The sequence below is a fragment of the Triticum aestivum genome, chromosome 3D (assembly GCF_018294505.1).
Source record: "Triticum aestivum cultivar Chinese Spring chromosome 3D, IWGSC CS RefSeq v2.1, whole genome shotgun sequence".
NCBI lineage: Eukaryota > Viridiplantae > Streptophyta > Magnoliopsida > Poales > Poaceae > Triticum > Triticum aestivum.
Genome location: NC_057802.1, coordinates 384,003,051 through 384,028,269, shown reverse-complemented (window position 1 = coordinate 384,028,269; position 25,219 = coordinate 384,003,051). Strand labels below are relative to the sequence as shown.

Sequence of the window (25,219 nt, the reverse complement as noted above, 5' to 3'; positions counted from 1 at the left end):
CCTTGCGTGTTTATGTTATTATGCTGGCATATGTTACAACATGTGTCTACTCCTATATTATATAAAAGATCTAGAATGCAAGAGTCACACTGGGACACTACATCATACCCTGGCTACACACCGTACGACTCAAGTCCAACTGTAACCTACTCCCTAGTGCTAAACGCTCTTATATATTTTTACAGAGGGAGTACCATGTATAAATATATCCAACACAATTTCAACAAACTCCACCTTGACGAATATTCTCCACCGATTCATTCATGCATCAAACTTCCATGTATAATGAACTTGAAATTTTACCATGAGCACTGCTGCTACTTACAGAGTCGATGTGACTCCACCTACAACTGTAGTTTCGTCTTGTCTTCTTCACCATCAACTCTCGAGCAAAATTAGGTTACTCCTTTACTCTAGTTTGCGCCTCCCAATTTCTGAAGTATTTGTTTCTGAAAGTGAATGACTCACATTTTGGACGCCACATATAAGAGTTCCCCGAACTCAATATACTAGCTCTTTCTCCATTGATGTCTGAAACTTGAAGGAATTTTACCCTCATCTTGTGTCACTCTGAGTCAAATTCGTAGTTGTCTCACCCTTTCTTCTGTATAGTCTTTACATGTCCCAAAGCTATCGCACTTGTCATCTGCACCTTGCCATATGCACTGAACACCACAGAATATACGACCACGTACTCTCTCAGTTTTTGACAACTTCAGACTTTCCGCCACTTTCTCAGATTTTTCATGGTTAACTCATGTTCATCTTCAGGTACCGATAGACCTAGTCACCAACTTGAACCCTGGTTCTCGCCAACACTACTTTAGCACCTTTTGCACACTTTGTCTTCCTACTAGTGCATTGGTCTGTCGCAGTGTCTTGTTCTCACATCAACGCTCGTCGTGATCACCGCGTCGAGCATGTGCTATACCGACTGAGTCTCCTGGGTAGGTAGCCCATAATGCCTCAACCCCTACTATAGAGAACCTCCGATCATCACCGACCAATGTAGAGTATCATGTTTTCATCAGACCATCCGTCCCAAGTCCGATCCACATGTCTCTCTGAAAGGATCAATATAGTTGACTAGAGGGGGGTGAATAGGCAACTAACAATTTTTAGCTTTTATTTACCAAATTAAACTTTGCATCAAAGTAGGTTGTCTAGATATGCAACTAGGTGGGTAACCTATATGATGCAACAACAACAAGCACACAAGCAAGCAAGGGATATAACACAAATAAGTTTGCACAAGTAAAGGCACGAGATAACCAAGAGTGGAGCCGGTGAAGACGAGGATGTGTTACCGAAGTTCCTTCCTTTTGAGGGGAAGTACGTCTCCGTTGGAGCGGTGTGGAGGCACAATGCTCCCCAAGAAGCCACTAGGGCCACCGTATTCTTCTCACGCCCTCACACAATGCGAGATGCCGTGATTCCACTATTGGTGCCCTTGGAGGCGGCGACCAGACCTTTACAAACAAGGTTGGGGCAATCTCCACAACTTAATTGGAGGCTCCCAACGACACCACGAAGCTTCACCACAATGGAATATGGCTCCGCGGTGACCTTAACCGTCTAGGGTGCTCAAACACCCAAGAGTAACAAGATCCGCAAGGGATTAGTGGGGGGAATCAAATTTCTCTTGGTGGAAAATCAACAAGTTTGATTGGCTAGGGAGAGAGATCGGGCGAAAATGGAGCTTGGAGCAACAATGGAGCTTGGGGATGGAAGAAGTGGTCAACTCGGAGAAGAAAACACCCCTTATATAGTGGAGGGACAAGTCCAACCGTTATCCACCAACTCAGCCTGCGTAGCACGGTACTACCGCGCCAGGGACGCGGTACTACCGCAAGGGCACGCGGTACTACCGCATGGCCCCGCGGTACTACCGCCCGTGCAGCAAAAACCAGACCAGCCCAGATGCACTGAAGCAGAGGGCGGTAGAACCGCTGGCGCGGTACTACCGCTCCCCCTTGCGGTACTACCGCAAGGCAGGGATAGACTAGTTATTGGGAAGGCACGGACATATAAAAATACATCCGTGGCAACTTCCGCTGAGTTGGGACCTATGCAAAAATCCGACACGGTAGTACTGCAAGCCAGGAGCGGTACTACCGCGCGGGGTGCGGATGTAAAAAATTACATCTGCTCCTACTGCCGCGCAAGCTGCTGAGCCAGGCCAGAACGCACGGTACTACCGCGCACAGGGCGCGGTATTACCGTGTTGGGCGCGGATGTAAAAAATTACATCCACCCATACTACTGCAGCCGCAGCAGCGCCTGGCCTGGGGCCACGGTACTACAGCTCCGAAGGAGCGGTACTACCGTGGGCGCTTGCGGTACTACCGCAAGGGCCTGCGGGAGTACCGCTCCTAGGAGCCGTACTACCGCATGCCCAAATTCAGCAAACACGACAATTTGCATAGATGAGAAAAGACGGAGGATGCTCCAACGTGCCAAAGGAAAGGAGGTGCAAAAGGAGTAGATGTGTACGTGACGATTCCACCCAAACCTTTCCAAAGCGGACCCCCTCTTAATAGTACGGCTTTCCTACGACTCAAATCCACCGAGAAGAAACGTAGAGAAACGTCGTCTTCAATAGTCTTCGAGGGGCACCAAATCGTCTTGTGCCTAGTGATGAACTGTCTGAAATACTCAATGCACACGATTAGTCCGCAAAAGCATTGTCTTCAATCACCAAAACAACTAAGGGATAAATATGCCCTTACAATATCCCCCTTTTTGGTGGATTGATGACAATACGGGATTTGCACAAAAGGAGATAAAATGAACATGGGCAAACCCCACATCTATAAGATATCGACGGGCTCCCCCTAGATGTGTGCTATAAAAAAATGCTTTGGACTGCATGGCACACATACTAGGATCAACACTCCCCCTATATTTGATAGACAAGGCATATCTTGCAACAATAAAGCTAACGCTAAGCAAGATGATAGAAATGAGCATAATGTAAATAGCACAAGATAACATAAGCTCAAACGGTACGATAGAGTGCATATGTCTTACACCATATGATAGAAAGGTCTCACAAGCGCAAACCAAACCAAAGCAAACGAGGTTCGACGGAACTAAAGCAACGAAACAAACGCGAACACGACTCGCAAATCATACACTCTCTCCCCCTTTGGCATCGAGACGCCAAAAAGGCAGAGAGGACACCTACAACACAAGTGGTGGCTCAAGCGGAGTAATCACTCGCACGCTCTTTGTCGGACTCGGCAGCGGGGATGGGCTCCTCCTCAGAATCAGTCCACTTGTAGCCTTGTTTTGCCATCCACTCAACCTCTAGAGTGATGTACTTCTCGGAGCCGCTGGTAACATCCTCTCCAAAAACCTTCATGATCTTCTTGTCACGGCGGTGACTCTCCTTGGAGGCAACGTGAGTCCGGTACTGCCCCTTGGCTTGCATGCAGAACAAGGTCTTCATCTTGGCCTTCAGCTTCTTAGCCCATGAGGCTCAGAAGAGGGAGGGGCATACCCAGCAGAGCTATCCTCATCTGCGTCCTCCTCCTCAATCTCCTCCTCATCAACATCCATCCTAGCAGCCGCTGCCTCAGCACGAGTAGTAGTGTTAGCCCACTAGGGCTTGATGCGGAGTCCGATGTGGTCATGACAGATCCAGTCAGGGGCCAAAAACTCATCCTGTGGGTAGAGCTTCTCCCACGTCCTTGAGATAAAGAGAAACAGGTAAGGTCCATAGATGGGAACCTTACGGTTGAACACCGCAAACTAAAGCTCGCATCACATAATGTGGGAGACGTCCAACGATTGAGTCTGAGTGAGACGCGCCTCCTCACAGATGAGCATCATGTCCACAAGATAGGCATGCACCTTGTCCTTGTCCCCAATGCGTGGGAAGAGAGAGTTGCAGAAGATCCGGTGCATAATGTCAAGGAAAGGGTTCAGAACCCACGCCTTCTTGCCACTTGGAAGGAGCTTCTCAACATAATACTGCTGGAGCTTGTTCTTGTTAGCTGACTCGGAGTTGGCATGAGGGCAAACACCAACGGGCGTGTTGAGCCCCTCATCAGGTACATGGAGCAAATCCATGAAGTCCTTCCATGTAGCAATCAGCTGACGTCCATTGGTCATCCAGGTCATCCTCCGGTCCTCATCAGTATGAAAGTGAACCGAAGCAAAGAACTGGGCCACAAGCTCGGGATCAAAGTCCAGGTGGAAAGAGATCACATCCTCAATGGCAAACTGCTCCACGAGATCCAAGGCCTCACCAAAGTAGGCACGGTGCTTATCCTCCCTCATGTGATTCATATCAATCCAGTGCACACCCACATAGGTGTTCTGCTTGCCCTTGATCACATCCAAATAAATGAGATTCTGCTGCTTGGTCCAGAACAGATCATTCCCTCTGAAGTTGGCACGAGGATTCACATAAGGGTTGATCCTCCTTCGAGAGATAAACTCAGCCAGTGGTATCTCATCCATGCCCATGGAGGGTTCCTTTTTCTTGGTGGCGGTGGTCTTGGTCCTGCGTTGGGGGGCATTGGAGCCCTCTGGAGCTTCATCTTGATTGCGCAGACGCTTGGAACCCGTGTCACGGCTGGGATTGGAACGGCGAGCAGGTGCACCGGAGCCACCACCTAAGACACAAAACACAAAAACACGCACGAGAAGCGAGAAGGATCAATGCAAAGACCACAGCAAAATAAGGGAAACAAGTAGAACGCGCACTTGGTAATTGCCATGACGGAGATTGGACAACAACGATGGTACTGCTTGTCTGCACGGTACTAAAATTTTAGTGTCGCTCCTCGTCACGGTAGTACCGCGCGGAGGCACGGTAGTACCGGGTCTCAGAGCGGCAGTAGAATTTTAGTGTCGCGTCTCGCGCGGTAGTACCGCTCCTGAGGCGCGGTAGTACCACACGGGAGTGGTGGTAGTACCGCACGGTATCAGATCCGAATCCCCAACTGGATCTGATAACAACCGTGACAACGAGGCGGTACTACGGTTGATCAAATCTACCATGGGACAACATATCAAGTACAATCTCTATGCATTACTACTCTCCTACATCCTACTCTTGCAAAGATTTAGCCTAAAATCTCAAGAACAACATGCATCTCCCCAAAAACCTAGAAACGAAAGAACGAACCAAAGAGAGAGGGATTTGGGAAGAAACCTTGTTCCATGGCAAGAGGACGTGGTGGGGAACGATCCCACCGTATGGAATCCGAGGAGAGCGGCCGGAGACGGAGATCCGGCGAGGGTCTCCGGCGCCATTCTTGAGCGACAGAGAGAGACGGCGTGGGAAGAAAAAGATGAATGGGTATGGGGGAGTTGGAACTCCCCCTGCCCGCTCTTAACCCCCACGCGCCCTCGATTGCGCGGTAGTACCGCCCGGGTCGAAGTACCGTACCGTGGGCGGTAGTACCGCTTCCCCAGGCGGTAGTAAAAAATTACTGCCACGCTGGGTGCGGTAGTACCGTGCGCTGCTCTCGCGGTAGGACCGTGGCAGGCCATGGTAGTACCGTGTGCTCAAGAAGATGCAGTTTCAAGAACAAGGGAAAACAAAAGGCCTTTGCAAAGCAACCTTCAAGCGAATGGACACACCAAAACGCTGACACACGAGACAACACACACAAGCTCGACACGACGAAAGGGAGACAAGAGACAACAAGGACTAAAACACGCAACACAACCTCTCCAAAGAGAGGGCGGTGGCCGGAGCCACCTATGTTTGAGTCAATTGGTATGGCACCGCGAAGAATTATCCTTGGGCCCATGACCAAAACTCGTCTTTGAAGCACAAGTACCATCAACAATGGCTAATGTGAAAGAGTTGATCAATTTATGCATAATGGGGGAGGGAGAGTTCATTGAGAGAACAACACTCCCCCTATGTCCATGCCTACACCTGAACAAGATAACAAGTTGAGTATGCTGGGGTGTGCAAGGGTTCAAGCAACATTGCTCGAATCAATGATATTTAGCTCATGCCTTAACTCGCAAAATCTTGCTTTATCCAAGGGCTTCGTGAAAATATCTGCAAGGTTATCATGAGTGTTGACGTAGTTGAGCTGAATCTCCCCTCGCCTAATGTGATCCCGGATGAAGTGATACCGAATCTCAATATGCTTCGTCTTAAAGTGTTGCACCGGGTTGAGAGAAATCTTGATGGCACTTTCATTATCACACCAAAGAGGCACTTTGTCACAAATGACACCGTAATCCTTTAAAGTTTGCCTCATCCAAAGAAGTTGTGCACAACAACTACTGGCGGCCACATACTCCGCTTCGGTGGATGAGAGAGACACACAACTCTGCTTCTTGGAAGACCAACTTACCAAAGAGCAACCAAGAAATTGGCACCCTCCAAAAGTGTACTTCCTATCCACTTTATCTCCCGCCCAATCGGAATCCGAATATTCTGCAAGCTTGAAGTTTGCACCTCTTGGATACCATAAGCCAAAGTTCGGGGTATGAGCCAAATATCGAAAGATTCGCTTGACCGCCACAAAGTGGCTTTCCTTAGGTGCGGCTTGAAACCGTGCACAAATTCCCACACTCAACATGATATCTGGTCTAGATGCACAAAGGTAAAGCAAGGAGCCAATCATGGAGCGATATACCTTTTGATCCACCGCTTTACCACTGGGATCTATGTCAAGTTGGCATTTGACGGGCATTGGAGTGGAGGCCGGCTTGACATCACTTAGCTTGAATCTCTTGAGCATGTCTTGAGTATATTTGGCTTGGTTGATGAAGGTTCCTTCTCTTCTTTGCTTGACTTCGAACCCGAGAAAGAACTTCAACTCTCCCATCGAAGACATCTTGAACTTTGAAGTCATGAGAGCGGCAAATTCCTCATTGAAAGCTTTGTTAGGGGAACCAAAGATAATATCATAAACATATAGTTGGCACACAAACAACTCCCCTTTGACCTTCTTAGTAAAAGGAGTGGGGTCGATTTTCCCAACTTCAAATCCACGATCTTGCAACAACTCGGTAAGGTGGTCATACCATGCACGTGGGGCTTGTTTAAGGCCATAGAGTGCCTTATCGAGTTGATACACATGATCGGGGAAGTAGGGATACTCGGACCCGGTGGGTTGCTTGACATACACCAACTCATTAATAGGACCATTAAGAAAAACACTCTTCACATCCACTTGTTGCAACTTAAAGTTATGATGAGAAGCATAAGAAATCAACAAACGAATGGATTCAAGGCTAGCAACGGGAGCAAAGGTTTCATGTAGTTGATACCCTCGACTTGGGAGTAGCCTTGTGGTACCAATCTTGCCTTGTTGCGAACGATGGTCCCATGAGCATCTTGCTTGTTCTTGAATATCCACTTGGTTCCAATGACACTGTGGTTCCCCGTTGGTCTTGGCACCAATCTCCACACCTTGTCGTACTCGAAGTTGTTGAGTTCTTCATGCATGGCATTGAGCCAATCCGGATCTTCGAGCGCCTCATAGACCTTTTGGGGTTCAACACAAGAGACAAATGCGTGATGTTCATAATAGTTTGCCAATTTTCTACGAGTGCTTACCCCCTTTTGAATGCTTCCAAGCACATTCTTCATGAGATGACCCTTGGTGGAGAGCTTGGATGCAATCTTGGCAACACGACGCTCCAATTCCTCCTCGGGGGTGAGTCGAGGAGCGGTCACTTGATCATCTTGAGCGTCGTCTTGAGCTTGTTCTTGATCTTGAGAATGCTCTTGATCTTGAACTTGCTCGGAGGAGAGAACTTGACCTTGGGCATCACTTGGTGATTCAACACCGTCTTGAGATTGATCTTGCCCTTGGTCTTGTTCATGAGGTTGAGGGCCTTCACTTTGTTCTTCGGAAGCGTGTGGGCCTTGGGTTGGTGATGGCTCCACTTGAGTGGAGCATTGTCCTTCTCCTTCGGCCACAAGGGGTTCCTCAATGGGTAGGATAAAACCAACTCCCATTCTTCTTATGGCTTGAGGAGGAATTTCATCACCTACATCACAAGTGCCACTTTGCTCCACTTGGGAGCCGTTATTCTCATCAAACTCCACATTACACGTCTCCTCAATAAGTCCCGTGGACTTACTGAGGACACGGTAAGCATGAGAGTTCGTAGCATAACCAACAAATATGCCCTCATAAGCTCTAGTCCCAAATTTAGACAACCGAACACCTTTCTTGAGAATGAAACACTTACACCCGAACACCCGAAAGTACTTGAGGTTGGGCTTGTTACCGGTGAGTATCTCATATGGAGTCTTGTTCAAGCCCTTGCGGAGGTAGAGCCGATTGGATGCATGACACGCGGTGTTGATGGCTTCGGCCCAAAAGTTGTATGGAGACTTGAACTCCGCCATCATGGTCCTTGCCGCATCCATCAACGTCCGGTTCTTCCTCTCCGCTACACCATTTTGTTGAGGGGTGTATGGTGCGGAATATTGATGCTTGATCCCCTCATCACTAAGAAACTCATCCAAGGTGTAGTTCTTGAACTCGGTGCCGTTGTCACTTCTTATTGTCAAGATCTTTGGATTGTGTTGACGTTGGGCTTCATTTGCAAAGTCAATGACGGTTTGTTGGGTCTCGCTCTTCCTCTTGAAGAAATACACCCAAGTGTATCTTGAATAGTCATCCACAATCTCCAAGCAATACTTTCTACCCCCAAGGCTATCAAAGGATGGAGGCCCAAAGAGATCCAAGTGAAGGAGCTCCAAAGGCCTCTTCGAGTAAATGATAGTCGTGGGAGGGTGAGCCTTTTCATGAAGCTTTCCTTCGATACAAGCACTGCAAGCACGATCTTTAGCAAAACTAACATTTGTTAGTCCACGAACATGGTCCCACTTGAGAAGACTTTGCAAAGATCTCATATTGACATGGGCTAAACGGCGATGCCAAAGCCATCCCACGTCAACTTTAGCCATTAGGCATGTCGTGGTCTTAGTGTGTCGCTCCGAAAAGTTAATCACATAGAGACCGTTCTCGACATGCCCAACAAAGGCTACTTTAAGAGTCTTGCTCCACAAGAGGGTCACGGTATCAACATCAAAGAAAGTGGCAAAGCCCATGAGTGCAAGTTTACGAACGGAAAGTAAATTGTATGCAAGGGACTCGACAAGCATGACCTTCTTGATGTGAGATCATGAGAAATGACAACCTTGCCAAGTCCCAATACCTTAGAGGATGAGGCATCACCCCATTCGACATTGGTGGGCATAGATGGAATCTTGTGAACGTCCACCACCAAATCCTTGCTTCCGGTCATATGATTTGTAGCTCCACTATCGAGCAACCATGATCCCCCACCGGAAGCAAACACCTACAAGAGATCAATGCTTGGTTTTAGGTACCCATTTTGTAATGGGTCCTTTGATGTTAGTGACAAGGGTCTTAGGAACCCAAATAGACCACTCAATGTACTCATAAGGAGAACCAACAAATTTGGCATAAACATGCCCATCACTAGCACGAGACAACACATAAGAAGGGTTAAAGTCGCCGGCTTTGTTGGAGGGGGTGGCATTGCCCTTCTTGACACTACCACCCTTCACATTGTTCTTCTTCTCCTTGGAAGCACCCTATCCCTCCTTCACAAAAGTTTGCTTGAGAGGAGAAGGTCGTTTGGTCTTGTCATTCTTCTTCTTGTTCTTGGACTTGGGTGTGAACCCAATTCCTTCCTTGGCCACAACTTCCTTTTGAGTGCCCAAAAGGTTGTTGAGGTTCTTCTCACCTTGTATACACAACACAAGGCCTTTCTCAAGTTGCTTCTTCAACTTAGCATTCTCCTCAACAAGATGCACATGCTCACAACACGGGTTAGTAGCATTTGCATTATCAATCAAGACCATATGAGGAAAGGTGGCTTTCTCCTTGGTTAGCTTTACTTGGAGTTGATCATGAGACTCTTTGAGGCTAGCATGAGCACGCTTCAAGACCTTGTGAGCCTTGTCAAGTAAATCAAACTCCTCTTTGAGTCTAGCAAGATCAACCCCAAGCTTGGCCTTCTCGGAGTTTAGAACACGAGATACAACAAGAGCATGATCAAGATCTTTCTTTAATTTAGCGTGGTCATCGTTGTATGACTCCTCAAGAGCCAAACGAATACCTCGCTCTTCCTCAAGAGCATTGGAGAGATCCGAAATCTCATCGGCATAGTCACAACTATGCCCTTCCATCTTAGAGATGGTATCTTCGTGAGCCTCGATCATGTCATTGGCTTCACCAAGTTGTTCCAAGAGAGCAACGAAGTGCTTCTTGGATTTACCCTTAAGCTTACTCATAAAAGACTCAAATTCATTCTCCTCCACATTAGACCCCTCATGTTCATCAATGCAATCCGTCAAAGAAGGATTATTAATGATGGTAGTTTTGATGTTGGGGGTTACCTTGTTGGTGGCTTTAGCTATGAGGCACTTGGCGGTGATGTTCTCATTGGGTGAGTCAAAGAGAGACACCCGTGGAGTTTTTGCAATGGCAATGGAGGCCACGGCAACCGACTCACCGTCTTCATCATCATCATCCTCATTGTACTCTTCTTGTGCCACCAACCCCTTGGGTGGAGTCTTCTTGGTGAAGTTGCTCTTGTTGGGGAAAGACTTGGCCTTGTCCTTTCGGATGAGCTTGCCACCATTGTCTTCCCTCTTCTCATAAGGACATTCCGCAAAAAAGTGGCTCACATTGCCACAATTATAGCAAGTCCTCACTCGTTGCTTGACCTTCGCGCCACTTGAGTTGTTCTTGTTGAAGTTGGGCCTTGTGTTCTTCTTACTCCAAAATTGCCTTGAAGCAAGAGCCATGTGCTCATGATAAGCATACTTTGTATCTTCGGGGTTGCTCTCCTCTTCTTCCTCTTCGTCCTCTTCTTCCACGCTAACCTTGGCCTTCAATGCAAGATTGGGCTTCTTTGCTCTTTGAGAACGTAACACCGCATTGCCGGCGGTCTTGTCCAAGATACTCATTGCCACGAACTCATCCAAAACTTCACTTGAGGACAAGGTGTGGAAATCCGGCCTTTGACGAATGTCGGAGGACATGGCCTTGTGGTAAGGCATCATGGCCTTGAGGAATTTGCGCTTGATCCAATTGTCATCCGTATCCTTGCTCCTGTGATCTCGGAGTGAGACGGCGAGAGTAGTTAACCTCCGATAAAGCTCACGAGGTTCTTCATCCTCTTTCATTGCAAACTCATCGGCTTCATCTTGCACCACTTCATAGTTGGAGCGTTGAATGCTTGTGCTTCCCCTATTGAGCGAGACAACCTGGCGCCATGCATCCTTAGCCATGGAGAAGGGCCGAAGATGAGCAAGATCTTCGGGTGGAATTGCATCTTGGATGATGAAGAGAGCATTCTCATTGAATTGATTATCCGCGGCTTCTCTAGGAGTGAAGTTGCTTCGATCATGCGGATAAAAACCTTCTTCAATGATTCTCCAGAGATATTAACATGGTTTAAATGACGCATAAAGCGATAGACCCAAGAATCAAAGTCCTCATTTTTCACAATCTTAGGGGGAGGACCGGCATGATTTAAATGAGTGGAGGGAATCGGTCCACCATAAATAAGTGGAGGTTCCACATGGGCAAAGATGCCGGTGCCATTTTTACCACTAGAAGAAGTAGCCTTTTCACTAGTAGCTTCCCCCTTGTCGAAGTTAGCATCCGTCACCTTGTTAGTGGGATCACCCACTTTCATCGGTGCGGTGGATAATTTAAGCCCTTCTATGAACTTATTAAACATGCTTTCAACCTCGGTCGTCATGGAGGTTTTCAACGTGTCCAAAGCCACATTGAATTCCTCACGAGAGACCGCGGTTCCCCCATCGGCCGTAGACGAGACCGGCTTCGCACCGGAGTGCTCCTCCACACCGTCTACGGTGTCAACCATACTCTTCGGACGACAAAGTCCTTAATAAAGAGACGAGGCTCCGATACCAATTGAAAGGATCGATATAGTTGACTAGAGGGGGGGGGGTGAATAGGCAACTAACAATTTTTAGCTTTTCTTTACCAAATTAAACTTTGCATCAAAATAGGTTGTCTAGATATGCAACTAGGTGGGCAACCTATATGATGCAACAACAACAAGCACACAAGCAAGCAAGGGATATAACACAAATAAGCTTGCACAAGTAAAGGCACAAGATAACCAAGAGTGGAGCCGGTGAAGACGAGGATGTTTTACCGAAGTTCCTTCCTTTTGAGGGGAAGTACGTCTCCGTTGGAGCGATGTGGAGGCACAATGCTCCCCAAGAAGCCACTAGGGCCACCGTATTCTCCTCACGCCCTCACACAGTGCGAGATGTCGTGATTCCACTATTTGTGCCCTTGGAGGCGGCGACCGGACTTTTACAAACAAGGTTGGGGCAATCTCCACAACTTAATTGGAGGCTCCCAACGACACCACGAAGCTTCACCACAATGGAATATGGCTCCGCGTGACCTTAACCGTCTAGGGTGCTCAAACACCCAAGAGTAACAAGATCCGCAAGGGATTAGTGGGGGGAATCAAATCTCTCTTGGTGGAAAATCAACAAGTTTGATTGGCTAGGGAGAGAGATCGGGCGAAAATGGAGCTTGGAGCAACAATGGAGCTTGGGGATGAAAGAGGTGGTCAACTCGGAGAAGAAGACACCCCTTATATAGTGGAGGGACAAATCCAACCGTTATCCACCAACTCAGCCTGCGTAGCACGGTACTACCGCACCAGGGACACGCTACTACCGCAAGGGCACGCGGTACTACCGCAGGGCCCCGCGGTACTACCGCCCGTGCAACAGAAACCAGACCAGCCCAGATGCACTGAAGCATAGGGCGGTAAAACCGCTGGCGCGGTACTACCGCTCCTCCTTGCGGTACTACCGCAAGGCAGGGATAGACTAGTTATTGGGAAGGCACGGACATATAAAAATACATCTGTGGCAACTTCCACTGAGTTGGGACCTATGCAAAAATCCGACACGGTAGTACTGCAAGCCAGGAGCGGTACTACCGCGCGGGGTGTGGATGTAAAAAATTACATCCGCTCCTACTGCCGCGCAAGCTGCTGAGCCAGGCCAGAACGCACGGTACTACCGCGCACAGGCCGCGGTACTACCGCGTTGGGCGTGGATGTAACAAATTACATCCGCCCCTACTACTGCAGCCGCAGCAGCGCCTGGCCTGGGGCCACGGTACTACAGCTCCGAAGGAGCGGTACTACCGTGGGCGCTTGTAGTACTACCGCGCCTGGGGGCGGTACTACCGCAAGGGCCTGCGGTACTACCGCTCCTAGGAGCAGTACTACCGCATGCCCAAGTTCAGCAAACATGACAATTTGCATAGATGAGAAAAGACGGAGGATGCTCCAACGTGCCAAAGGAAAGGAGGTGCGAAAGGAGTTGATGTGTACGTGACGATTCCACCCAAACCTTTCCAAAGCGGACCCCTCTTAATAGTACGGCTTTCCTACGACTCAAATCCACCGAAAAGAAACGTAGAGAAACGCCGTCTTAAATAGTCTTCGAGGGGCACCAAATCGTCTTGTGCCTAGTGATGAACTGTCCGAAATACTCAATGCACACGATTAGTCCGCAAAAGCATTGTCATCAATCACCAAAACAACTAAGGGATAAATATGCCCTTACACTCTCACTTTTAACCGTTGAAATAGGCTCTAATTTTCCGACATCTTACACCATAGCCCCTCCATTAGCACTGAGTGAAGTCCTCCGTCAGACTCCAACTCCACCGTCAACATGACTCCATGTAGCTGGCCATGCTATCCCGTGCCCGCTGATTTCAGGCTCTCATGTGTGCACTGCCTTGAATCAACCCTAACAAAGGTGATGAGGCAACCAATGAGGAAGGATAGGATAACAACCAAAAGGACCACACTATTGTATCATATAAAAAGGAAGAGTTGTTGAACCGGGGAACAATACTACTGCTTCCATTGGATGAAGGTAAAACTAAACCATGGCTTTAGTTATTTTTATCTATGTGAAATGTTGAGGCAGTGGTATGATGATGCCTCCATAGTTCATGCCCTCATGTTGCGTGTTGCACCTCCTCCAACAATGGCGGAGCCCAATGGGGGACAAGTGGGGGCCAGCCCCGCGCCCGCCGACTTCAAGCTCTCATCTATTAATTGTTTCAGAGTCTCAAAAAAATCTATTAACTCTTACGGCGCAGCCGCATGACTCGCTGCGTGCGTGTGTATAGGGCTAGTTGGGCGAAGTGTTGCCGGCGGCGGCACTGCACAACCAATCCGGACCAGCGGCGACGGGCGAAGCTGTCATGTGGCGCCCAGCGACCATGTCTACCGAGGTGCAAGAAAATCCTACGGTCAGTCTCCCCATTGTTTTGTACTATGTTGCAGATCCAAAATTCTGGATTAGGATTGATTTAGATGAATTAGTCAGATCGGTACTGCAAATTAGGGATGATGCATTGATTATATCATTTACATTTAATTTTTTTGTCAATTGTGTTTGTGTTTGTGTAGTCATGAAGTGGAAAATTGTATGTTTGTTTGAACCAATTATACGCGCATTAGCTCTTGTTGGCAGTCAAGAAGCCAAATTTCAACTAGTACAAATTTGAAAAGAAATGTCCCATTGACCGTATAATTTATTAGAAACATTCAATATACTAGTAAATCAGACGTGCCATGCACGTGTAGAGATATTTTCTTAACACAGTGCACGATGACGCTCATATACACACACGTACATTCACCACCCCTATGATCGCACGCACGCACACGCTAACCCTATGAATACCTCCAAGAGACTGAACCAGAACATCATCTTAAGATTGATGAAGTCACGGCAGATGCCTTCGAAGTCGATGGAAACGTCACCTCCAGTAAACACATATTGCCAAAAGGACTGAAATAAATCTAGAAAAATGCGAGTACGAGTGTCACCCCGGTGGGCTGGGATACCACTGTCCTCCTAATCATCCAACCACAGTTTGATTTGCCACATGTAGAGATAGTTATAAACACACATATGTGTACGTAATTTTAAGTATCATGATTTGAACTACCATGGATACAGTCATGCAACTCTTCAAATAATCAAGTATTAATTATAAAGGCGATCAAGTCATGAAATCTTTTTTCCTGACCGGTTGTGGTCTTTTCATATTTGGTTATGTGCATCATGACGATGCATGGCATGTTTCAGCTTATCTAAATAATTAAAATTATAAATATATAAACAATTCAATAGCAATCGGAAGAGTACCATGTTGCAAGTTATTCATCATTATGAATAAAATAATAATTCAAACATTTATTATGTTTCTTTGGTTGATAAAAAATTAGACTTGATTGATAAAATCAAAGAAAAAACAAGGGTAATAACATTTGTAAAATGAATTTATTTCAAAAAGTAAAAAAATAGTTGTGACACATCTTACATTGTTTTTTTGTTTGTCATTCTTTAATTCGTTAAATTGCTTCCACGGTAGAAAATTGTTTTCCTATTTATGTGACTATGCCCCATGATACCAACACTTATATGCTCACATAATACTAATTCGAAAAAAAAAATCAAATTTAAAGGTTTCAAAAAATCCTGAAAAAAATCATGGATGTTCTCAACATATGTGTCTACAAACCCTAAAAATTCAGATCCAAATTCAATATATACTTGAGAAACAAAAAAGATAAATCTGTTGTGAATAGTGTAGTTTTTCACACTATTCATGTTTTTGTCTTTATTGACACTATGCATGCTGAATTTGTCTTATTTTTTTCTCATTGCACAATTTGAATTTGGATCTTATTTTTCTAGGGTTTGTAGACACATATGTTGCGAACATCCACGATTTCTTTCAGAATTTTTTGAATTGTATAAATTTGTTTTTTTAGTTAATATCATGGAAGCATATAAGTGGCGGTATCACCTGATATTCTCCCACATAGGCTGCTCTACTGCATGCCTTCTCTTTCTCTCTCTCGTTATGATAGCCTGCTTGTCGCTATAGTATTGTACGTATTACAAATCTAACCAGCTACTGTCGCATGCATTCTACTCCCTCTGTATCAAAATACTTATCGTTGGGGAAAACCAGTACAGGTTCCCCAGCGACACGTATTATGGTACAGAGGGAGTTTTCTCGAATACGTGGTACAAAGGGAGTAGCTGCTAGAAATTTCTGGTAGTGATGGGAGGATCACGTGCATCCTACAGACTTCATCCGAGATTGGCATGCTCGCAGCACAAAGAAGGAGTGCACCGCGAATCCGTGCAATGTGAGCTGTCAGATCGACATATTCAATGGTCTATATGCAGCCACGTAGTACTATATCACGGACAGGCCATTAAATTTGAGCCGTTAGATTGGAAAGATCGAACGGTCCATATGACTTGCTATTGGTACATTATTTAGGAGTGTAGATTTAGTCCTCCTCCCGCAGATATTCGAATTAATTGATCTTTTGTCGGCCAGTCCGCTACTTGAATCATTATCCATGTGAAGAAAACCACTGACCACGAGCCAAGCCATGTCACTCCCATCACCCCGAAGTCCTCGTGCCCGCTTGGTCCGCGTCGTCTAAATCACGTAAATGGCTTCACTGATAGGCCAAAGAAACGCAGCAGACTTGGCGGACATGACCTGCGAGGCCTGCTACGTCACAAGTCGCAACGAAGCGAAGCGCCGCGTTCTCCTCTCCTGATTCTTTTTTCGGGAACGGCGTTCCCCTCCTTGGCCCCGAAGGAGCACCTCCTGGCCCTGCCCTTTCCGCTGGCTCGATTGTGAATCGACTGCGAGCTGCCGGGTTGATCTTAGGCTTTCTATATTCTCAAGTATATCGGCGTGCCCTGAAATCTGAATGTCACTTGCACGCCGTGTTTGTAGCACTGATGTATTCACACGGAAAAAGCAGCTAGTTTGCAAACTGAATCCGAATGTATGTTCAGGACTATGAAATCTGCTGTTCAAGTACATCTTCAGCACTGTGAAATCTGAAACCTGACTCTGATGTTCAAGCTAGCACTGATGTATGTTCAAGACTGAAATCTGAATGTGAAACTGATACAAAGCTAGCAATGATGTACGTATGTTCAAGCTAGTTCGCAGATGGACAGTGAAATCTGTAGCTGGTTTGCAAACTAGCGTACGTACCAGGAGAAAAAGCTGACTGTACGCACTAGGCAAAGCAGCGAAACTGGTAGTGTACTAACTAGGCAAAGCAGCTAAATGGTGCAGACGCCCGCATGTGCCCGCCGACGGACGCGGACGGGCCGCAGACCCCTGCATCCTCTGACCCCGAAGCTTCGTCGACGGAATAGACTGCCAGTCAGTCACGTCTCCCCCCGCCTCCTTGGCGCCTCGGGCCTTGGCGCCTCAACACTTTTATATAAAAGCACGTTTCTCGAAACAAAAACAAAAAACTACCCGCCTCGGCCGCAACACACGAAGACCACCAACCCAGAAACGCCGCGAACCATGGCAGCCTTGCCATGTCGCGCGTCCCTCCTCCTACTGCTCGTGCTACCCTGCTGCATCCTGCACCCCGCGGCCGCCCAGGCCGCCGACGAGAGGCATCTGCTGATCCAGCTCAAGCGCGCGTTCGGCAACCCGCCCGTGCTCGCGGCATGGAACGGCTCGACCGACCACTGCACCTGGCCCTACCTGACCTGGGACGCGTCACCAGCCTCTCCCTCGCCAACACCGGCGTCGCCGGCCCGTTTCCCGACGCCATCGGCGGCCTCTCCCGCCTCACGAGCCTCAACATCTCCAACAACGACATCACCGGCGCCTTCCCGACCAGCGTGTACCGATGCGCTTCGCTCCGGCACCTCGATTTGTCCGATAATCACCTCCACGGCGAGCTCCCCGCGGACATCGGCAACGGCATGCCGCTGCTGCAGGCAATGAACTTGTCCGGTAACACGCTCTCTGGCGAGATCCCAAGGAGCGTAGCCACGCTCAGATACCGGCTGAATTGGGCGCCATGCGGGTGCTCGACGCACTTGACCTGTCGTCAAACAAGCTATCCGGCGACATACCGCCGCCGCTTGCCGGGCTACAGCTCAGCTCGCTCAACCTGTCATCCAACCAGCTCGAAGGCCAGGTACCGGCAGGGCTCGCCACCGCCGCTTACGATCGGAGCTTCCTCGGCAACCCCGGCCTCTGCCATGCCGATCTGGGGCCAGGCTACCTCACCGGCGTGCGCACCTGTGCCGCGGGATCACAAGCCACCTCCTCCTCCGGGGGCATGTGGCCGGCGCTCCGCACTGGCCTCCTGTTCATTGGCGGCATGCTCGTTGTCCTCATCGTGGCCTTCGCCCGCGACATCACGAAAAGGAAACGCGCCGCACAGGACGGTGCCCGGAGAGTATTTAAAAAAAAACTACCACATTTCGTGAACCGTGCCTACAAATTACCACTTTACAAATTTGTGCCAAAAACTATCACTTTTCACTTCTTGTTCGGTACAACCACCTGAAAACATTAACGGTCCAGATCGTCCTATACCCCTTCACCTGAAAACTTAAAAAATTGATAGAATGGTCATTGCCCCTTCCCCTTCGCAGCCCCGCCCCCGCGACGTACCCGCACGGCCCGTCGACGTACGTACGTGTACGCGTGTCCCCGACGGCGTTTTTTTACTGTGGCGACGTACGTACGTCTAACCGCGTCGGTTGGTCAATCCGCGCGTCGCCCGATGAAAGCGCGTCGTGGCGTGTGAACTGCGGCCCGCCGCCCCGTCCCGTCCGTTCCCTCGTCTGCCGCCCCGCCGCCCCGTCCCCTCGTTTGCCGCGCCGCCGCCCTCGACTGCCGACCCGTCCGCCCGTCGCATTAGCTGCCCACCCACCCGCCCGTCGCATTTCATCCCCGTCCGCCCGCTGCCCTGCCGTCTGCCCTATAAATCGCACCCCCGTCCGCCCGTCGCCGCAAACACCACTCCTCCCGACTCCACCTCCCAAAAGGCCGCCGGCGACATGTCGTTCCACCGCGGCAGCAGCTCCGGCACGGGCGGCGACGACGGACCAAGCGCGTGGCCGTCGAGCCTGAGCACGCCGGAGACAGAGGAGCTGTACCGGTTTGGGCTCCTCGTGCCGCCGGGTTGCCGTCTTCCGCACAACTGGAAACTCGACAAGGACGGCTACCCGAGGCGCGGGCCCGGCGCCACCGCGGAGGCGGACCGGCGGCCGCAACAACATCGCCGGCTGTCACGCGTTCTGGGACAGCAAAGACTACGCTGCCGTCATCGGCGCGTACTGGCTGGCGGAGTCCGGCGTCACGCCAGACCTCATCGGCGACCGCCGCCGCCTTCTTGTCCCGCGCCCTCGTCCAGAAGCGTGCGGCCGTCGGGGCCCTCCACCACCTGCGCCGGTGCCCGTCGAACCCCCCCCCCCCCCCGCCGCCCCGCCGGAGGTGGAACTGCCGCCGGAGCAGGTGGTTCTTCGGGAGGACCGCCATCCCGACGATACGCCGGGTTACGTCGTCGCCCTGCGGGCGTCGGTGGCTGCAGCGGCGGCTGCGAGGGAGGCCGCCGAGCAGGCGGCAGCGATCCAGGCGGCGGCGGCGATTCCGCCGGTGGTCCCGCAGGCGGAGGCGGAGGCGTCGGAGTCGTCGGACGAAGACGTCATCGACTGGGAGCGGTTAGCCCAGGTCAGCGGCGACGACGACGACGACGGTGACGGCGCGGCGGAGTTCATCGATCTCGCGGCTAGCGACGACGACGACGGTGACGGCGCGGCGGAGTTCATCGATCTCGCGGCTAGCGACGACGACGAGGAGTAGTTGTTTTTTTAAAATGTTCTAAGTATGAACTATGTATCGTTTAGGTTCGGATAAACTCGTTTCGTTTCGGTAGTGTTGAATGGACTATGTAAAATATCTCTATGTTCAATCTAGTTTGTTCGAATCTTGTTTTAATTTGTCTTCAAAGTTTGTTCAAAAATTAGCAAAATATTGAATGCTTATTTTGAATTTTTTTGAAAATTCTCCGACCCATGCATAAAAATGTTCACAATATATTTAAAAAAATTCCATCGAATATACATAGCACAGAATAAGGTATGCAATTATCGAAAAATTGTAGCACAAAAAAATCGTGAAAACACATAAAATAAAAAAGAAAACTGAATAAAAAATCATAAATGTATCTAAATGTTTATAAAGTGTTTTATAAATGTTCAGATTTTGTTAAAATATGTGCATATAGTAAAGCCCGGTGGATGAAAAAATTGAAATTTTGAAATAAAAAATATAACAAATAAAAAACAAAAATAAAATTAAAAAGGTGAGATATTTTAATTCATTAACATTTTCTGAAATATTTTTAAATTCATTAACATTTATGAATCAGAGAATATTTTTAAATTCATTAACATATATGAATATGAGAATTTTTAAATTCATTAACATTTTCCGAAATATTTTTAAATTTTTTAAATTAATGAACCAGAGAATATTTATAATTCATTAATATTTATGAATCCGAGAAATTTTAAATTCATTAACATTATCTGAAATAGTTTTAAATTCATTAACATTTATGAATTTTCTGGAATATTTTTAAATATTTGTAAACCCAACTTTTTAAATATTTTCCGGAAATCGTAGAAAATCCATACGGACTCGAAACGCGACAAATTTTTGCGTGGATGCCCTACAAGGGCACTGTAGCATGTGAAAAAAATGGGCACGTTTGGCGGATGCGAAGCGGAGACATGCGACCGAGGGTCCCCTCCGCCCAGACCGAAACCACCCCCTTCCACAGCAAGTACCTGAGCGGTTTCACGGAATGCACCAAACTTTTGCCAGCACGTGTGGGGCCCCACCCGGGCACCCCACGGCCAAAATGAACGAAATCCGACAACGAACGCACATTGCGTCACGTCCGGGCAGTATTTTAGGGGTTTTCGGCCCGGAAAATCGTTGCGTGCGTGCCCTGCAAGGGCACTGTAGCATGTGAAAAAATGGGCACGTTTGGCGGATGCAAAGCGGAGACGTGTGACCGAGGGTCCCCTCCGCCCATACCGAAACCACCCCCTTCCACAGCAAGTACCTGAGCGGTTTCACGGAATGCACCCAACTTTTTCCAGCGCGTGTGGGGCCCCACCCGGGCACCCCACGGCCAAAATGAACGAAATCCGACAACGAACGCACGTTGCGTCACGTCCGGGCAGTATTTTAGGGGTTTTTGGCCCGGAAAATCGTAGAAAATCCATACGGACTCGAAACGCGACAAATTTTTGCGTGCGTGCCCTGCAAGGGCACTGTAGCACGTGGAAAAAAATGGGCACGTTTGGCGGATGCGAAGCGGAGACGTGCGACCAAGGGTCCCCTCCGCCCATACCGAAACCACCCCCTTCCACAGCAAGTACCTGAATGGTTTCACGGAATGCACCCAACTTTTGCCAGCGCGTGTGGGGCCCCACCCGGGCACCCCACGGCCAAAATGAACGAAATCCTACAACGAACGCACGTTGCGTCACGTCCGGGCAGTATTTTAGGGGTTTTCGGCCCGGAAAATCGGAGAAAATCCATACGGACTCGAAACGCGACAAATTTTTGCGTGCGTGCCCTGCAAGGGCACTGTAGCACGCGAAAAAAATGGGCACATTTGGCGGATGTGAAGCGGAGACGTGCGACCGAGGGTCCCCTCCGCCCATACCGAAACCACCCCCTTCCACAACAAGTACCTGAGCGGTTTCACGGAATGCACCCACCTTTTGCCAGCGCGTGTGGGGCCCCACCCAGGCACCCCACGGACAAAATGAACGAAATCTGACAACGAACGCACGTTACGTCACGTCCGGGCAGTATTTTAGGGGTTTTCGGCCCGGAAAATCGTAAAAAATCCATACGGACTTGAAACGTTGCGTGCGTGCCCTGCAAGGGCACTGTAGCACGTGGAAAAAAATGGGCACGTTTGGCGGATGCGAAGCGGAGACGTGCGACCGAGGGTCCCCTCCGCCCATACCGAAACCACCCCCTTCCACAGCAACTACCTGAGCGGTTTCACGGAATGGACCCAACTTTTGCCAGTGCGTGTGGGGCCCCACCCGGGCACCCCACGTCCAAAATGAACGAAATCCGACAACGAACGCACGTTGCGTCACGTCCGGGCAGTATTTTAGGCGTTTTCGGCCCGGAAAATCGTAGAAAATCCATACGGACTCGAAACGCGACAAATTTTTGCGTGCGTGCCCTGCAAGGGCACTGTAGCACGTGGGAAAAAAAGGGGCACGTTTGGCGGATGCGAAGCGGAGACGTGCGACCGAGGGTCCCCTCCGCCCATACCGAAACCACCCCCTTCCACAGCAAGTACCTGAGCGGTTTCACGGAATGCACCCAACTTTTGCCAGCGCGTGTGGGGCCCCACCCGGGCACCCCACGGCCAAAATGAACGAAATCCTACAACGAACGCACGTTGCGTCACGTCCGGGCAGTATTTTAGGGGTTTTCGGCCCGGAAAATCGTAGAAAATCCATACGGACTCAAAACACGACAAAATTTTGCGTGCGTGCCCTGCAAGGGCACTGTAGCACGTGGGAAAAAATTGGGCACGTTTGGCTAAGTTAAAAAAATGAGCCTACTTGATTAAGTAAAAAAAATAGGCACGCTTGGCTAAGTTAACAAAAATTGGTTAAGGTAAAAAAAATTGATACAGTTTAAAAAAATGAGCCTATTTTATTTAGTTAAAGAAAATGAGGCCCTATATGAAAAAAAAACGCCGGCCGTCTCGCTAACCGACGCGCATGCGTGCATGGGGCCGTCCCACTAACAACGACGCTGCAATCAGCGCTCGGGCGACGCGCATGCAAATTTTCCTTGTACGTCCAGCCCGTCTCGCCGCCGCCGCGATCTGCACGTGCTGCCGACGTACGCCGCCCGTCGCCCCACACTCCAAACGGCGCCGGTGCGCCCGCGCCGGCCTGCCATGACCTGACTCATTGCCCTTTATACGCTGCCGGTACCTCTCCCACCGTCGCCCCACCGTCCAAACGCCGTCGGTGCGCCCGCGCCGGCCTGCGTACCCTGACCCGTCGCCCTCTATACGCCGCCGGTGCCTCTCCCACCGTCGCCGTCGTGTAAGTTTTTTTTTGTCTGTTTTTTTATACGATGAGGCTCATAGCAGTATGATGGTATGTGACAGAAAACTATTTGATGCAGTATGAATATCGACGGTGTGATTCCATGTTCTGTTCAAAAGTGGGTTAGCCTAGTTGACAAACTGTCACCAAGTCAGAAATTCCGGTTTTATGAGACGGATATGCAGGGCATGTTTAGAATACCATCGATACAGATGCGTGATTTTTTGCTTCACTTTTTACTCCAAGGTTACAATCCAAGTAGCAAAAAATTCATGGTCGAAGAGAGTTTTGGAAGTACTGCTGGAAGTAAAGGCCTTATTTCACTAAGGCCTGATGATGTGTACTCCATATTTGGTTGGAAAAACAATGGAGTGGATGTTTTTGGGTTTCTTAGTACCGAAGGAGAAAAAGCAACCAAAAAAATACCAGTTAGTTTTGTTAGAAAGAAAAATGGTAAGATCATGATTGATGATCTCATAGAAAAGATTGTGAAGAATAAGAGCACTGACGATGACTTTATTCAGATGACATTTCTAGTTCTTTTAGGAACTATAATTGCACCAGTGTCTCATGAATACGTTCCGAAGAAATACTATGCCTTAGTGCAAAATATTAAGTTGATAAGGAAGTTCAACTGGAATGCATTCACTTCGCAATTCTGTTTGTCGGAGATTGGTAAGCTTCTGCAGGACGGCCATGTTAGGCAGTGGCCCCAGGGGAACCTCGCCCTTTTGCAAGTACGTTGTATTTATTAATTTCAACACTTTTGTTATAAAATGTCACGGAAGAACATGTAATTTAATTAGTTTATGTGTTTTGCAGTACCTATACTGGGAGAAGGTGCAACCAATCACCGGTCCAAAATATGATCCGTTGGCATTGTTGAGCCCGCTGATGAGGAACTGGACGGAAGATATGGCTGTGAGAAGAGACAAATACGACTATGAATATGGTCGTGGTGTTGGGATGGTAATCCGAGTAATCATGTTTTTTTACATTTATGAAATAAAATTAAGTGTGCATATGGTTTGTATGTATAATTCTCTTGTTGCATTTGTAGATCGATGACAACATTACAGAGGAGTACATGCTGAAAACAATTGCAGAAGAAGAAGCTCAAAAAACCAAGAAAGCTAGTAGCAAAAAATCTAACGTTACTGGAACGAGGAAAGAAGGCAGTACCTTGGAGGCTTCGAGCCAGAAGCCTACTATGGACCGGATTTTGAGTGTGATTTAATGAGCTTCGGAAGGAAATGCTTCGTTTGCCAGAGTTATGCGCACAGGTAACACTTGAGCACGTCACTTTAATGTCCATCACTAAATTGAAGAACTAAGATGAAATGTTTTCTTGCAGAGGATGATTAAGAAACTAAACAAAACCGGCATCTTCTACAAACCCAGTAACCTGGAAGAAGACTAAGAGAATCTGTACGGAGGCATTAATGAGTCTTCAAACGATGGTGGACTTCGAAAAAAGAGTTTGTATATCAAAAAGATGATTCAGACCGGTTCCACACACCTTCCAAAATGAATTTGCAAAAGGATGATGACGGCGTTGATGTAACTTCTCGTGGAAACACACCTTTTTACTGCACACCTGAGTACTGGGATAGTTTCAAGGGTGATATGGATGATCCTATCCAAGTACCAGAAGTATCAGATGAAAAAGCTGCCACATCTTTAGGGACGGACGAGATCACATCGCATGCATTGCTTGGTTCTCGAGGAGTACAAGAGGAAGTGGAGGAGGTTACTGGCAGGCGCAACCGCAAAGGATCACAACATGTCAAGTCTCCTTATGTGGTTCCTAAACCGAACAAGCGTGCAAAACGTTCTGCGAAAGGAAGTAAGTTTTTTGTGTTTCTAATTGTTCTTGCGTAATAATTATTTATATATTTGCGTTTATAAATATTTGAGTTGTGTGTTACAGAATTGTTCCAAAATGGTGGTGTTAACAAATCTAGTGATGGGTATGATGTGGTGAAAGCGTCCATCAAGTACGTGCGCGCGCATGAGTATTCACAAAAACATGCCAAAACAGAAATTTTCAATGATGGCATGGAAGAAGGTCTCACTGTGCGGAGAGTTTGTCAGATTATTAACCATGAGTGGCTAAGTGGCGACATAAGTTAATTTCATATATTGTTTTACAATTGATTCGAAAATACCACTGTTAAATCTGACACATTATTT

At 48.2% G+C, this 25,219-nt stretch overlaps 1 long non-coding RNA gene across 1 annotated transcript; it reads left to right on the top strand.

Moving 5' to 3' along the window:
• Nucleotides 1–23,710: 23,710 nt before the first annotated feature.
• LOC123079060 (uncharacterized) lies at nt 23,711–24,111 on the top strand. Its single transcript, XR_006437832.1, has 3 exons — nt 23,711–23,763; nt 23,849–23,995; nt 24,087–24,111. It is a non-coding gene; the product is annotated as an uncharacterized lncRNA (long non-coding RNA).
• Nucleotides 24,112–25,219: the final 1,108 nt, after the last annotated feature.